This window comes from Drosophila willistoni, unplaced genomic scaffold (genome assembly GCF_018902025.1).
Source record: "Drosophila willistoni isolate 14030-0811.24 unplaced genomic scaffold, UCI_dwil_1.1 Seg169, whole genome shotgun sequence".
NCBI lineage: Eukaryota > Metazoa > Arthropoda > Insecta > Diptera > Drosophilidae > Drosophila > Drosophila willistoni.
The window spans coordinates 6,037,448-6,051,537 of NW_025814128.1; the positions used below are offsets into that span (position 1 = coordinate 6,037,448).

General features: G+C 37.7%; 1 protein-coding gene across 1 annotated transcript in view; it reads left to right on the forward strand.

Annotated features, from left to right (window-relative positions):
* LOC26529006 overlaps window positions 1-14,090 on the forward strand; it is a 201,198-nt gene that overhangs the window by 164,167 nt on the left and 22,941 nt on the right. The gene's annotated exons all lie outside the window — the stretch shown is intronic.

A 14,090-nucleotide genomic window follows, 5' to 3' on the forward strand; every position in this document is an offset into this window, starting at 1 on the left:
TTTTCTTTCTCGCATTTTGCTAATATTGAAAATTTTCCATTCGAATCTGGATCCTAATGTGAGAATTTACTATGCTCAATGGCAGCAGAAGAAACACCAGACCTATCTAATTTACGGTTTATAATATAACCATTTAATCAAATTGAATTTTTATACCCTTGCAAAAATGGTATATTTATTTTGGTCAGAAGTGTACAACGCATAGAAGGAAGCATTTCCGACCATATAAAGTATATATATTCTTGATCAGCATGACGAGACGCGATCATAAAGCCGTGTCCGTCCGTCCGTCTGGATCAACGCAAACTCCTCCTAGACTGTTAGAGCTACAGAGTTGCATGTAGGCTTGTATATACTGCATGGATTGTATATTTCGGATTCAGCCGAAGTCGCCAAAGTCACGAACAGTGACTTTTCTCAATAACTTCATTATTTTCTGAGCTATTGTCATAACTTAATATTGGTGAGTTTATTACACCCATAAACAAATCTGCCAAATTTGATCAAGATCTTTCGAAAACAGTGACTTTTTCTTAACTTAACTTTTTCAATACATTTTGATTTGAAAACCTATAAAAAGTTGTATCAACTTCACCTTTAAGTCATTGATTTAAATGGACCCCTCCCTCCTCCGCCCGTGCTCAAACCAGGCTACGCCCTTGACAAATATTGTTGCGAAATAAATAATATCCATTTATTATACCGACTGTATAATCATTTTTCAAAAATTAAACAATTACAGTTAGTTTAATTTTGTTAACATATCTAAGAAAAATTCAATTTGATTATTGTTATTGACACGGCTTTATGATCGCGTCTCGTCATGCTGATCAAGAATATATATACTTTATATGGTCGGAAATGCTTCCTTCTATGCGTTGTACACTTCTGACCAAAATAAATATACCATTTTTGCAAGGGTATAAAAATTCAATTTGATTAAATGGTTATATTATAAACCGTAAATTAGATAGGTCTGGTGTTTCTTCTGCTGCCATTGAGCATAGTAAATTCTCACATAAGGATCCAGATTCGAATGGAAAATTTTCAATATTAGCAAAATGCGAGAAAGAAAACGTAAAAAAAATTGGGTCAAGATTTAATTTTTTTTACATTTTGTCCCAAAGCTCGGGAACGGACGGAGGCTAGATGTCTTCCCAACATTTGTAGCTCTTTTAATTCTAAGAAACGTTACTGAAGGAAGTTTGTAAAAAAAATTAATAGTTTAGAAGTTAGAAGCAAATGAAAACACCCTTTTCGAAAAAACGGCAACTTTGATGAAAAACTTCACGAAAAAATTTTGTATGAAACCATCGTGATAACTTAAAAAACTAATGATGCAGTTCGATTCGCAGGACCCGAAATAGGGTGAAACTATCGAATTTTGCCATGTCTTTTTTTTCGACTATCACAGTGTTATTAATGCTTGCTCCCCTCCATGTCTGGAGTATAAAGTATTCCTATACAACTCCGTACTGCCCATCTGGACTTTCGGTGCCTTACTGTGGGGTAATAAGTACCAGTAATGTCGAAGTCAACAATTACAAGTCTCCGTGGTACATACGTAACCACAACATTCAAAATGATCCAAATAATGATGAAAATCTAAAATAGGTACTCAGCAACCATCCAAGTATTCTGCAAAACTGGATGCACATCCAAACGCTCTTGCCAATTTCGTTATAAAAGTGATTAGGGCCGCCTGCAGTATCCCTAGGATTAAGCTTAAGTACTAGACTAAGAAAAATATATCGGACTTATTGTTATGCTCTAAGTTAAGAGTAGATTCAGCAAATATATTAAGCGCTTAAATACAACAATACACAACTTTTAACATTTATCAAATTTTCATAAAGTACACCTCAATCTTTTGTTTTAAAAAGGTAATATTTATTCCTTGTAAAGCAGGATTAAAATTTATGAGTCATTTGTACTTAATTCGATATTATTCCATATCTTTTATAAAGGGTTCTGGCCAGACCATGACCTGTTTTAGTTGGTTATTTTTTGGAAGGATCCTGAAAGTACTAGTCGATAGTACTAAGTATGAAAAATACTTCAAAAGCCGACTTTAGAGGTCTGGCCATGCTCGCATCAGAGAATTAAAATGTTCTGCCAGACCCGGACTCAGACCCAATTTTTCATGAAGAAACGAAGGAAGAAATGAGACGAATTTTAAAGGATAATGACTTTCCAAACCACACCATAAGGACATTACTAAAATCTCACAATAAGAAAACCAATAAAGAGGTTTTGACAAAACGCTTTATGTCGGTCACATATGTCCCACAACTGTCGAAAAGATTAGCAAACTCGGATTGCTATGACACAGAACAAATAAGTAGAAGTAAACATAATAGACCAAGAACAACATTACAACATACGCTAGACTTGCTGCACATAATAAATACCATGACAAGTATAAGACTTAATTATAAGGTAGACACAGACAGCTGCGCACATTTATACAGGCATTTATTAGGGACAAATCAGTGTGGATAAAATATCAGCTATGTTCCCTCCTAATTTGTAAATAACTTTTAAATTATATGCCTTGCTTATCTATGGTTGACCACCCACTCCATTTATGTGCACATGAGTATCATTAACCTTTAACGATAACTTTTTTAACAGGCTCTCTGAGACGAGATTTACTTGTGAGCCGCTATTCAGGATTGCTCGCAATTCTCCGTTCATCTCATTGATCCCTTTTACCACTACTTTGGCCGTTGCCAACAGAGTGTATTTTCGGCCAATTAAATATGCAGAAGCTTCACAAACAGATGTAGCAATTTGGTTGCCTGTTTCTAAATGCAACATTGTGTTATGTTTCCGCCGTTCTGCTGCGGATTTCACATATCGCATATCTTCCCTGGGTTCAGTTTTTCAATGCTGCGATTTTCGTTTCTTATTTGACTCATGAACCACCTTTTTGTAGATGTCATGAAATTGTTTTTTTCTTCAGGCACTATTTGTCTTAATGTCCTGGACAATGAATCCAGCAGCGCACTTTGCTTACGAACCAGTAGTTTGATCACGACGAGTAAAAATAGAGAGCTCACCAGTGCATAGTTCGACATAGTGTTAAGTCCGCAAATTACGTCTTTATTGATAATAGCTAACCATAGCAGCTTAATTAACTAGGGGTTTATTGTTAACTGCTGACCATATCAGATCTACGTATGACTGCCAGGCCATTGATATCTATAATCGGGATACATTCTAATCTTGACATACATTTCCATTTGTTGTATATATTGTCTTATTGTTATCTTATTTTATATAATCTAAACACCAACATTATCCAACTGTTGGAGGAAAAGCTGAGAGATTTTACAACTGACAAACGTCATTTCTGTGACACCCACATTTGCTTTTATAATGTCATTTCCATAAAAAATGTATTGTTTTTCGTGTGTTTTGAAATAGGATGCTTGGCCGTATTGCTATTTTTACCAACGCCTCGAGTTATCGAGTTATCACGCCTTCGGCCCTAGGTTCTGATATTTTAAGAATTTTTAATATTGAACATTTATATAAAATTACAAATATCTAAACTCAAATTAATTAAAGGTATTTCGGGGCCTCCTTAGGTTAGGACAAGATTTTTATACCATACACCCATAGGGTGAAATGGTATATTAAAGTCGCCAAAATGTATGTAACAGGCAGAAGGAAGCATCTCCGACCCCACATAAGTATATATATTCTTGATCAGGATCAAAAACCGAGTCGATCTAGCCATGTCCGTCTGTCCGTCCGTATGAACACCTAGATCTCGGAGACTATAAGAGCTAGAGCCACCAAATTTGGTATGCAGTCTCGTGTAGTATGTACGCTTATCGAGTTTATTTCAAATTTTTGCCCCGCCCCCTTCCGCCCCCGGAATTCACATAAAACTGTTTTTCTTAAAAAGTATGGCAGATAGAGACATCAAATTTGGGTTATATACTTATTTAGTTAGCGCGCAGAAAATAATTGTTCCAACTTTTTGCCACGCCCCCTTCCGCCCATGGAATTTACATAACTCTGATTTGCTTAAAAACTATGAAAGCTACCGACATTAAATTTGGTATGTAAGCTACCTTAATACAGGCGCAGATATTGACTATTTAAAAATTTTGCCATTCCCATTTCCGCCCCCGCAAATTAAACAAAACTGATTTTCTCGAAAACTAACAAAGCTAAAGTCACCAAATTTAGTTAGTATACTGGCTTAGTATGCGCGCAGAATACATATATTTTAATATGTTGCCACGCCCACTTCCGCCTCCATAATTTAGAAAAATCCGATTGGCTTTTGCAATTTTTTGACTATCGCGATCAAATTTGGCAGACTAGTAAATCTTATCTATTTCTATCAAACTACCAAATTTGATTGAAATCGGACTAAATAAACATACAAAATATACGTATGAACGAATTTTGCTACGCGATCCATAAGGGCAGAATTGGCCGTTGGCTAGTGGCGGCGCTAGAGTGCTCGTGTGTTTGTAGAGTGCGCTCAGCACTGGTTATGAGGCATGTTAAAACAATTTAATAGACATACATTTGGTTTTCGAAATCTTAAATATTTGTTTCACCTGGTGTATGGTATACCCAAGTCGGCGAGACGACTTACTTACTTTATTCCTTTAAAAATGAATCGAAACCCGGTTTTTTCAATCACAAATGGAATTTTTCATTGTTTTAGACGAATAACATTTTAATGTTTTAATTTGATTTTTTAATTTTTTTTTAGGTTAATTTTGAAAATTTGCTATTGATGGCTGATTTTCTTCAAAATAATTTTTTCTATATTTACATCAGTATAAACAATCAATATAAACTCAACATTTCGGGACTATAGTTGCTATTTTCCAAATCCTTTCGTGAGCGCACGTGTCTCAGTGATGCAATAAGTGGGTCCGAAGAGGCTGCTAGCATGTTAAAAAGGTCTTCGTTTTGTCTAACACGAGAAGTTTTTAATGTATTAGTGTATCTGAACCTTTTGTAGTCCTTGTTTTTACATTCCTGTGCTTCTTCGGATAGCTCTCCAAGTGGTAAACACTGATATTCTATTAAATCCTTTCCGTGAGCCAAAATCCTATGTACCGTTGTGTTAAGTTTTTTTTGCGGATACAATTCAACTTAATATTTACATCCAATTAGGTAAACGGAAATAAAACCGACCAACCCACAAATAGGACAAACTTTTCATCAACTTAAATAACATTTACCTGTCTTGTTATTTTTTCCAAAGCAGGTAATTAGCAATTTATCCTTGTAGAAAGGCATATATGTAAACAGCTTATGGCTTACGCATCGCTGTCGCAGGTCTCCGCATATTGGGACTATATACATCTGATAGGTAAATATTTCACCTACCTAGTGTATGTATTGATACGCGTTGAGTCTTGCTAGTTTTATTCCATTAAAGTTCAAAAAATGCCAATATTTAGTACTTTTTTTAAACTCTTCTAGTTCAATAAGTGTTTAAGTAATTATAATTATAAAATTTATGAAACATGCTATTAATAAAGAATAATCCAAGATTAATAATAAGAAAAATCCAAGATCGATTGTTGAAATCGCCCAATATTCAGTTTTAAAGTTGCGATTTTTTTAAAAATTATCATTTTTTCCTTTTCACTAAAAATGTCTCAACTTTGGGCGCCTCTAGCACCCATGAATCTCAGCCAATTTCAAAAATTTTTGTCAAACGCGATAATGAAAAATTTTTTATTTTTTATTTTTGCAACGCTATCCGAGCAGAGGCCCAAGTGTGCGACGTAAAAGCGTTACTGGCGAAAGGCCCTAAGTTCGCAATCCCAGTGGAGAAGAGAAAATTCCCTCTCTTTAAATATATATATATTTATATATATATCTCATGGAAATAAGTATATGTGCACAATGTTTTTTGTTTATATCTTAATGAAAACTAATCAAATAATTATTTTTGGAACGCACAATTTTTATATTTGGGCCTACTGCAAGAATGTTCTTGCAAAATTCTTCTTTCGCTACCATTCGCGGTACCGTTATCACCGTTTTGTATGGCTACTTTTCATAGGAAAGATGTATATGTGCAATATGATATTAGTCGGTATTTGGCAGGGATTGCGGTCACATAAAAAAGTTTGGCAGGTCTTTTTATTTTTTTTTTATAATTAAAAACGTAACTAAACAAAAAAAAGTGGGCAACTAGAAATTATTATATTGTTGTTGAATTGCCTTTAGGATGCCACGTGGGACACATTTAAGCGCTGAGGAGCGTGGCTTGATTCTAGGCATAAAAGAAAGTGGAAAAACAATTGCAGAAATTGCTTCCCGAGTGAATCGTCATAAAAACACCATAGCAAACTTTTGCAAAAATCAAGCGTAGCGGCCGATCGACGACCATCCAAGAACGCTGTAAACGGGAAATTTGGCGTCTTGCTGCCAAAAAGGAGATGTCCTGCAGCGAAATGTGCAGTCATCTGAATCTCAACGTGTCCATGAGACGGGTCAACCAAATTATTTCCGAAAACAAAAACATTTCATATGCTTTGCGAGAGCCTGTCCCGAAGCTACTACCACGCCACCTTTAGGTCCGCTTGGCGTTTGCCGAAAAATACAAATTTCTTCCATCCGATTTTACAATTGCATTTTTACAAAAATGGCTTTCGCATTCTTGTTCTTCTTTTGTTTGTCGGTTACCAACAAACTCACAGTCTTCAATTTTCCAAAATCTTTTAACTAGAAGATCAAGTGATGGGTTGACATGTACCAATAAACATTGTTGTCGAGGCCTTTTGTGTATGGTTTCCAAATTTCCACCTACTATCCATTCATATTCCGTGTTGATTAAATATGGCATGTTTTCGCCCAAGCCTTGCTGACCATCGATGATTGCTGCAAACAGCCCATTCGTGTTTATTAAAATGTGTACCTTGTGGGGCTCGTTGAAATACGGATCGGCTAGATTGATATCCGTAGGTATGGTCCAATTTGATGTATCGATATTCTCGTGTGGTTGCTGAGCACATGTTTTCTTAATGACGGCAAAGTTGGCGGACCACGTAAATGATGAATGCCTAGAACGTATTGTGGCAAACGCATTGTGTTTAATGCCTTGACCGCTTCCGGTAATGCCGCTGAATTCTTGAGATACGCGAGTCCTATCCAGATTTAGCCGCTTGGCAGTCTCTTCTGTAATCAAACTAAGTTCAGAACATGAATCTAAAAGTGCCCGTAAAGTATGTAATTGGCCAGACTTATCCATTATGAGAATCAATGCTGTTATCAGTGTTCGTTAATAACGAAGTGCTTTGTGAATTAGTTATTGGATTAACAGATTGAATCGATGATGATAGGATTTTTATCGGGGTGGAGGCGAATTGATGCAATAACGTATGCATCGTCGTAGACGCCTTTGGTCTCGGCATTCGTAAGAAGTATGTGAATCATGATGTTATTCATTATTTCCTCAGTTGATCCTAGTGTAAGAAGTGATCCGCGTATAGCGGACGCATTATCGATGAGCTTCTGCAAAAGTCTTGCTTCTGGTTGCTTGACTAATGGTAAATTGAACAGGCTCGATATACAATCAAGGAAGATTAGAACGTCGTTTTCGTAGCGAGCTTCTAATCTTGACCAAGCTTGACTGTAGTTTTGTTCGGTGACTTGGAACGACTGCACGACCTCCAGTGCAGGTCCCGATAAACATTCGAGAAGATAATTGAACTTATCAATTGTTGGCATGTGGGTATCGTTGTGAATTAGATTCAGGAAAGACGATTTGAATCTCTTAAACGCTGAATATTTACCATCGAAACTGGGTAATTTCAGTTTAGGTAATCGTTGACTGTGAACCACTGTAGGAGACATTGAAGAACTCATAAAACTCATATCTGATTTGTTTACTGGTCCCGTTGAACGTTTCCTTTCTAAAAGAGACAATAAATGTACCTTGACCTTTATGTACATTTCATCTAAATTACTGCGCTCTTTATCAATTACGTACAAATTTTCAATTTGTATTTGAATGTGAGTAATTTGCCTATAATATAAAGTATTTAAAGTCTGCAGTCTAGTGTATCGGCATCTTCTTGGTCGCTAGTAGGAATGATCTTTTCATGTAAAGTTCGAATATGATTTTCAAACTGAGTCCGCTGGGATCTAAGATTTGTTAGTTTGTCTGTTCCCTTTGAGCTTACGGGAGTGTTTGAACCGTCTTTGCCCATAATGCTTCAATAAACGCCAGCAACACCTCCAAGTAGCAGAACCAACGCGAATGTTGAATAGTTATATGTGTATGTTCGCAAACTTAACTGTTTTTTGATGTACAGTTGCCGCAGGCACTCACCCTTGTTTGTGTTCGATATGTAAAGAGTGGAATGACAAACGACGAAAATATAACTGTTCGGTTTTCTCTTATTGGACATGTGCGAGTACAGTAATTGTGTGATTGAATACTTGCGGTTTTATTCCAATGACTTTACTGCAGTATGTGGAGAGTTTAACATGGTATCATATGCATTAATGATGTCGACTTTTCTTCCTAGATGTCTCAACGGGTGTTTGATGATTGATTGCCTCTTGCAATCCCTTTTCGGAAACTTGTGGTAGCTTAAGAAGTTATGAAACAACGAGTCCAACTTAGTTGCAATTGAACCAAAACTTATATAACAGCAAGTTTATGATCCTGTCACGGTCGCCAAAATTTTGGCCAATTTCTCGGCTATAATTATAATCTGCTACTCGTTGGATTCGATGAATCAAAACTTCCCTTGCCACAATCAGATTAGACGACGTTAGTAGTTTTCCATTTATTTTTGCGTCCGTCGCATTCGAGTTCTCTTGGTACAGTAAATTCTTCAATTCTTATATGCTACGAGAGAGAGTAATACAAAGTAAAATGTAAAGGGAAACGCAAGAAGAGAGCCAACAGCGATGCTAGATTGAACTCTCTTTGAGCTTGCGATATATCGATAGTTTAGCTATTTAACCCAATGGTTAATATTTCAGAATAATTAAATTAATGAATGTAAATTCAGGAGTTCTCCTCCAACACATACCACAAAACAACCAACAGGTCGTTAAAATCATCAAAAACCTTAAACGGAAGGCAAGCCGAACGCATATTCCAACACCATGGCTTATTCAGAAATGAAGATTTTTGCAACGCTATCCGAGCAGAGGCCCAAGTGTGCGACGTAAAAGCGTTACTGGCGAAAGGCCCTAAGTTCGCAATCCCAGTGGAGAAGAGAAAATTCCCTCTCTTTAAATATATATATATTTATATATATATCTCATGGAAATAAGTATATGTGCACAATGTTTTTTGTTTATATCTTAATGAAAACTAATCAAATAATTATTTTTGGAACGCACAATTTTTATATTTGGGCCTACTGCAAGAATGTTCTTGCAAAATTCTTCTTTCGCTACCATTCGCGGTACCGTTATCACCGTTTTGTATGGCTACTTTTCATAGGAAAGATGTATATGTGCAATATGATATTAGTCGGTATTTGGCAGGGATTGCGGTCACATAAAAAAGTTTGGCAGGTCTTTTTATTTTTTTTTTATAATTAAAAACGTAACTAAACAAAAAAAAGTGGGCAACTAGAAATTATTATATTGTTGTTGAATTGCCTTTAGGATGCCACGTGGGACACATTTAAGCGCTGAGGAGCGTGGCTTGATTCTAGGCATAAAAGCAAGTGGAAAAACAATTGCAGAAATTGCTTCCCGAGTGAATCGTCATAAAAACACCATAGCAAACTTTTGCAAAAATCAAGCGTAGCGGCCGATCGACGACCATCCAAGAACGCTGTAAACGGGAAATTTGGCGTCTTGCTGCCAAAAAGGAGATGTCCTGCAGCGAAATGTGCAGACATCTGAATCTCAACGTGTCCAGGAGACGGGTCAACCAAATTATTTCCGAAAACAAAAACATTTCATATGCTTTGCGAGAGCCTGTCCCGAAGCTACTACCACGCCACCTTTAGGTCCGCTTGGCGTTTGCCGAAAAATACAAATTTTGGACTCACGAGTTCCGAAATGAAATTTTTTCAGACGACTGCCACGGCAAACGCGTCACAAACGCAACTTCGGAGGAGGGTCTTTAATGGTATGGGCTGCCTTTGGATATGCCGGGAAGTCCCACATATGCTTTATTCCGACAAAAACAAATGCGGAAATGTATATTAAACTTCTTGATATAGAGCTCATTGATTTTTCGGAAAATTTTTAACCTGACGATATGATTTTTCAACAGGACAATGCTCCAACACACACGGCAAAGTCTACAAAAGAGTTTTTTCCTCACGTAATATTGATGTTTTAGAGTGGCCAGCTTTAAGCCCAGACCTTAATCCAATTGAAGACATTTGGGGCATTTTAACGGCCAAGGTTTACAAAAATGGACGTCAATTTGACTCAATAGGTCACCTTAAGCAAGCTGTGCTCGCTGAGTGGGAAACAATTAGCAAATCCACTCTGAAGAAATTGGTAGACTCAATGCGCAGTCGCCTAAACAAGGTTATTCAAGTAAAAGGCCATCATATTAATTACTAATCATAAATAGATTAGTTGAAATCATTTAAATCGGCTAGAATTTCGCCAAAAGTAAAATATACACATATAATTTTTTCTTATGAAGATTTTTTTTCTTTCAATATTTTTATGAGTTAAAAAAAAATGATTTTTTGTTATTGTTTTTTGTTTCTTTTAATTATAATTATAAGCTACAAAAAAGTTATTTTTCTTTCATTTCATTGAAATATAATTTTTTTCCAAAAATTGTCTTGCACATATGTATACTTATTTCCATGAGGAATAGCAGACGGAGAGGAGTTAGTACAGACTCTTTAAGACAAAGAAAAACAAGAGGAAGCACGCACAAAATTCTCGTTATTAATAAAAGACCACTAAACATCTAACAAAGAAGACGCAGCTGATCGTGCAATACTTGACACAGTGAAACAAACAAGGAAATTTCTTAGACAGTATGATGACATATTAATTTTAACTTCAGATAAAGGGAATAAGACAGTTGCAATGGGTAAGACTGAGTATGACAAAAAAATGGATAGTATACTTAACGATTTAAATACATATAGAACTTTAAGGAAGGACCCAACCACTAGACTACAGACCAAAAACAACGAATTTGTGGGAAAATTATACAAACATGAACGTATTTCACGGACCGAACGAAATAAGCTTATAGCAAACACATCAAATCCACCGAGTATATATGGATTACCTAAAATTCATAAAGAAGAATTCCAATAGAATTGGCACTTGCACTATTAGGGAAAAGTGGATAAAAATAAAAGCGCACACTAACATTCCAAAATTAACATTCATGGAAATAGTAGGTACGTTTTTGTATACAAGAGAACAGATATTTTAAATACAAGGACAACATATACACACAACTAAAAGGAATGCCTATGGGCATACCAACGTCAACAATAATAGCCGACATAATTATGTGTAATAACCTATTTATTATAGAAAAAGTATAACGATTAGTCTAGATGACAAAGATTAATTTTCTTGGTTCGCAGCGAGTGCATCTGTTCTGTTGCGTTGCCGGAAAAAGAAGGAGACAATCTCCAGTGTGGCCTCATGCCGCATACCGATAGACGCCTTATACTAACAGTCTATACTTAAAATACTAACTTACTACTAACAATCGATACTTAGAAATACTGACATCGATATATGTGTAAACATTTAACATAATTCATAAATAACTGGCATCTTACAACTCGGCCGTCCTGACGAGGAATCGACCTCGATTCTAGTTGCTAACAAAAGGGGTAAATAATAACATTAAGTGGCTAGTGTCACCTTTGTTTGAATATCTGAAGTGCAATCTTGATCAGGGGCTGCCCATAGCTTTAATTTGGAGGCTTCTAGTACCCCGTCATATGGCAGTTGGGTGATCTGGGAGCCCTCCACATCCCGGATAACATATCGGTCATTCGAAAGTTTTTTGTGAACAACATATGGGCCACGATACCGTCTGATAAGTTTTTTGTTTGTACCTGCCAAAGTATCTACATTCTTAATAACTACGAAATCCCCTTCGTCAAAACTAACGGCAGGTGGGTGATGCTTCGCGTAATACTCAGCATTATATTCTTGAGACTTGACAATGTTACGGAAGGCCAATCTCCGGACGTCTACCTCTGAGGCATCGACCTCCGCCGTCCTCTCACCCAACCGTTCGGTTAGTTCATCTACTACAACACCTCGTTGTTCCACCCCGAACAAATTTTGTCGTGGAATGGACGGAGGTATTCAATGCAAATTCTATGTTCGGCAATTGTTGCACCCAATCCGCGTGGTCCACCGGTTCCGTCAGTTTAACCAACATGGGACCCAAGACACGGTTAACCCGCTCGACTTGGCCGTTGGCCCGGGGTGAGGCAGTAGCATTCTGCACATGAATTATATTATTGGCCCTTAGAAATTCTGCGAATTTTGACGAAGTGAAGCAGGTACCGCGGTCGCTTATAATTCGTCGGGGTCTACTGTAATTTGCAAAATACTGGGATTTTAACTGACATACTTCACGCGAATTAGTAGGAGCTACAGCTTCACAAATTTAGTGAACGCGTCAATGACAACCAGAAGGTATTTTTTCTTAGAGCGTATGGACGGAAGGGGACCTAGATGATCAATATGAATGGTGTCAAACGGCAGGGGCACTTTCGGAATACTGTGTAGCGTGATGCGGTTGTCTTGGGCGGAAGCGAAATAATAAATACACTTGAGGCAGTTTTTAATATAATTGTTGACGTAAGACTTCATACACGGAAACCAGTAGTACTTCTTGATTTGTGCACAACACTTCTCCGTGGCCATATGGCCAAGCTTTGCATGCACTATTCGTATGACATGATTTATCATTTCGGTAGGGACGTAAAGTTGGGGTACACCCGTCGAGGACAGACGGAACACCACTCCGTCACGCAGCTCGAAATCCGCTATTTCATATTTCTCTAGATCATCTCGGAGTTTGACAATCTCCGAATCACGGTTCTGAGTTAACTGCAGTTGGAAGTCGAGGTTTAAATCATCAACGTATGCGGCGGTTTCTATTCTGCTTAAAGCATCAGCATGGGGCATACTTACCCCCGAGCGGTGTACAATGGTGTAGTTGTAATTTTCTAACAGCAGGGCCCAGCGAGCAATTTTCGCGGAATGCCCACCATTTCTCAGTGTCAGCGCAAGGGAATTACAATCCGTCACGATTTTTAACGGAATGGACTAAGGTACGTCTGAAAACGTTTCAAGGCATACACGATAGCTAACGTTTCTAGTTCATAACTGTGTAGTTTCGATTTGGCGACAGAGGCTGTCTTAGAGAAGTAAAACACTGGGTGAAGTTTACCGTCGGTTTGTTTTTGGAGTAGCACTGCGCCGAAGCCAGTTGAGCTAGCGTCACAGTGTAACTCTGTGTCAGACCTCGGGTTATATATGGACAACACGGGGGATTCAACCAGTTTCGACTTCAGGGTTCGGAAGGATTCGAGGCACTCCTCGGAGAAGACGTAAGGGGTATCTTTTCTCAACAATCGGGACATCGGACACGCGATCTTGGCGAAGCCAGGTACAAATCGGCGGAAGTACGAAAACAAACCTAAGCAGCGCTTAGTCCTTGCTATTCCTTGGTATTGGCAAATCTCATATCTAGCCTGAATATGAGCTGGTTTAGGCGTGATACCGGCGGAATTGGCTAAGTTACCCAGGTACTCTAATTCCCTTTACGCAAAACGGCATTTGGCCAGCTTCAGGCATAGCCCGTTCACTCTTAACGTATACAATATTTCCTTCAGCACCTTAAGATGGGTTTCAAAGTCATGCGATGCGACTAGGATATCATCCATGTATATCACCAGTTGCCCTTGGTTTATAAACACGGAAGGGCCATTGCAGACTCCGAAGGGCGTGCGTACATATTCAAACTGGCCATCAGGGGTTACAAAGGCGGTATATTTGATTGAATCTGGATGCATTTTCACGTGGTGGAACCCATTCTTCAAGTCCAAGACAGTGAATAATGACTTACCCCCCAAATGTTCGATGCAATCGTCTAACAAAGGAAT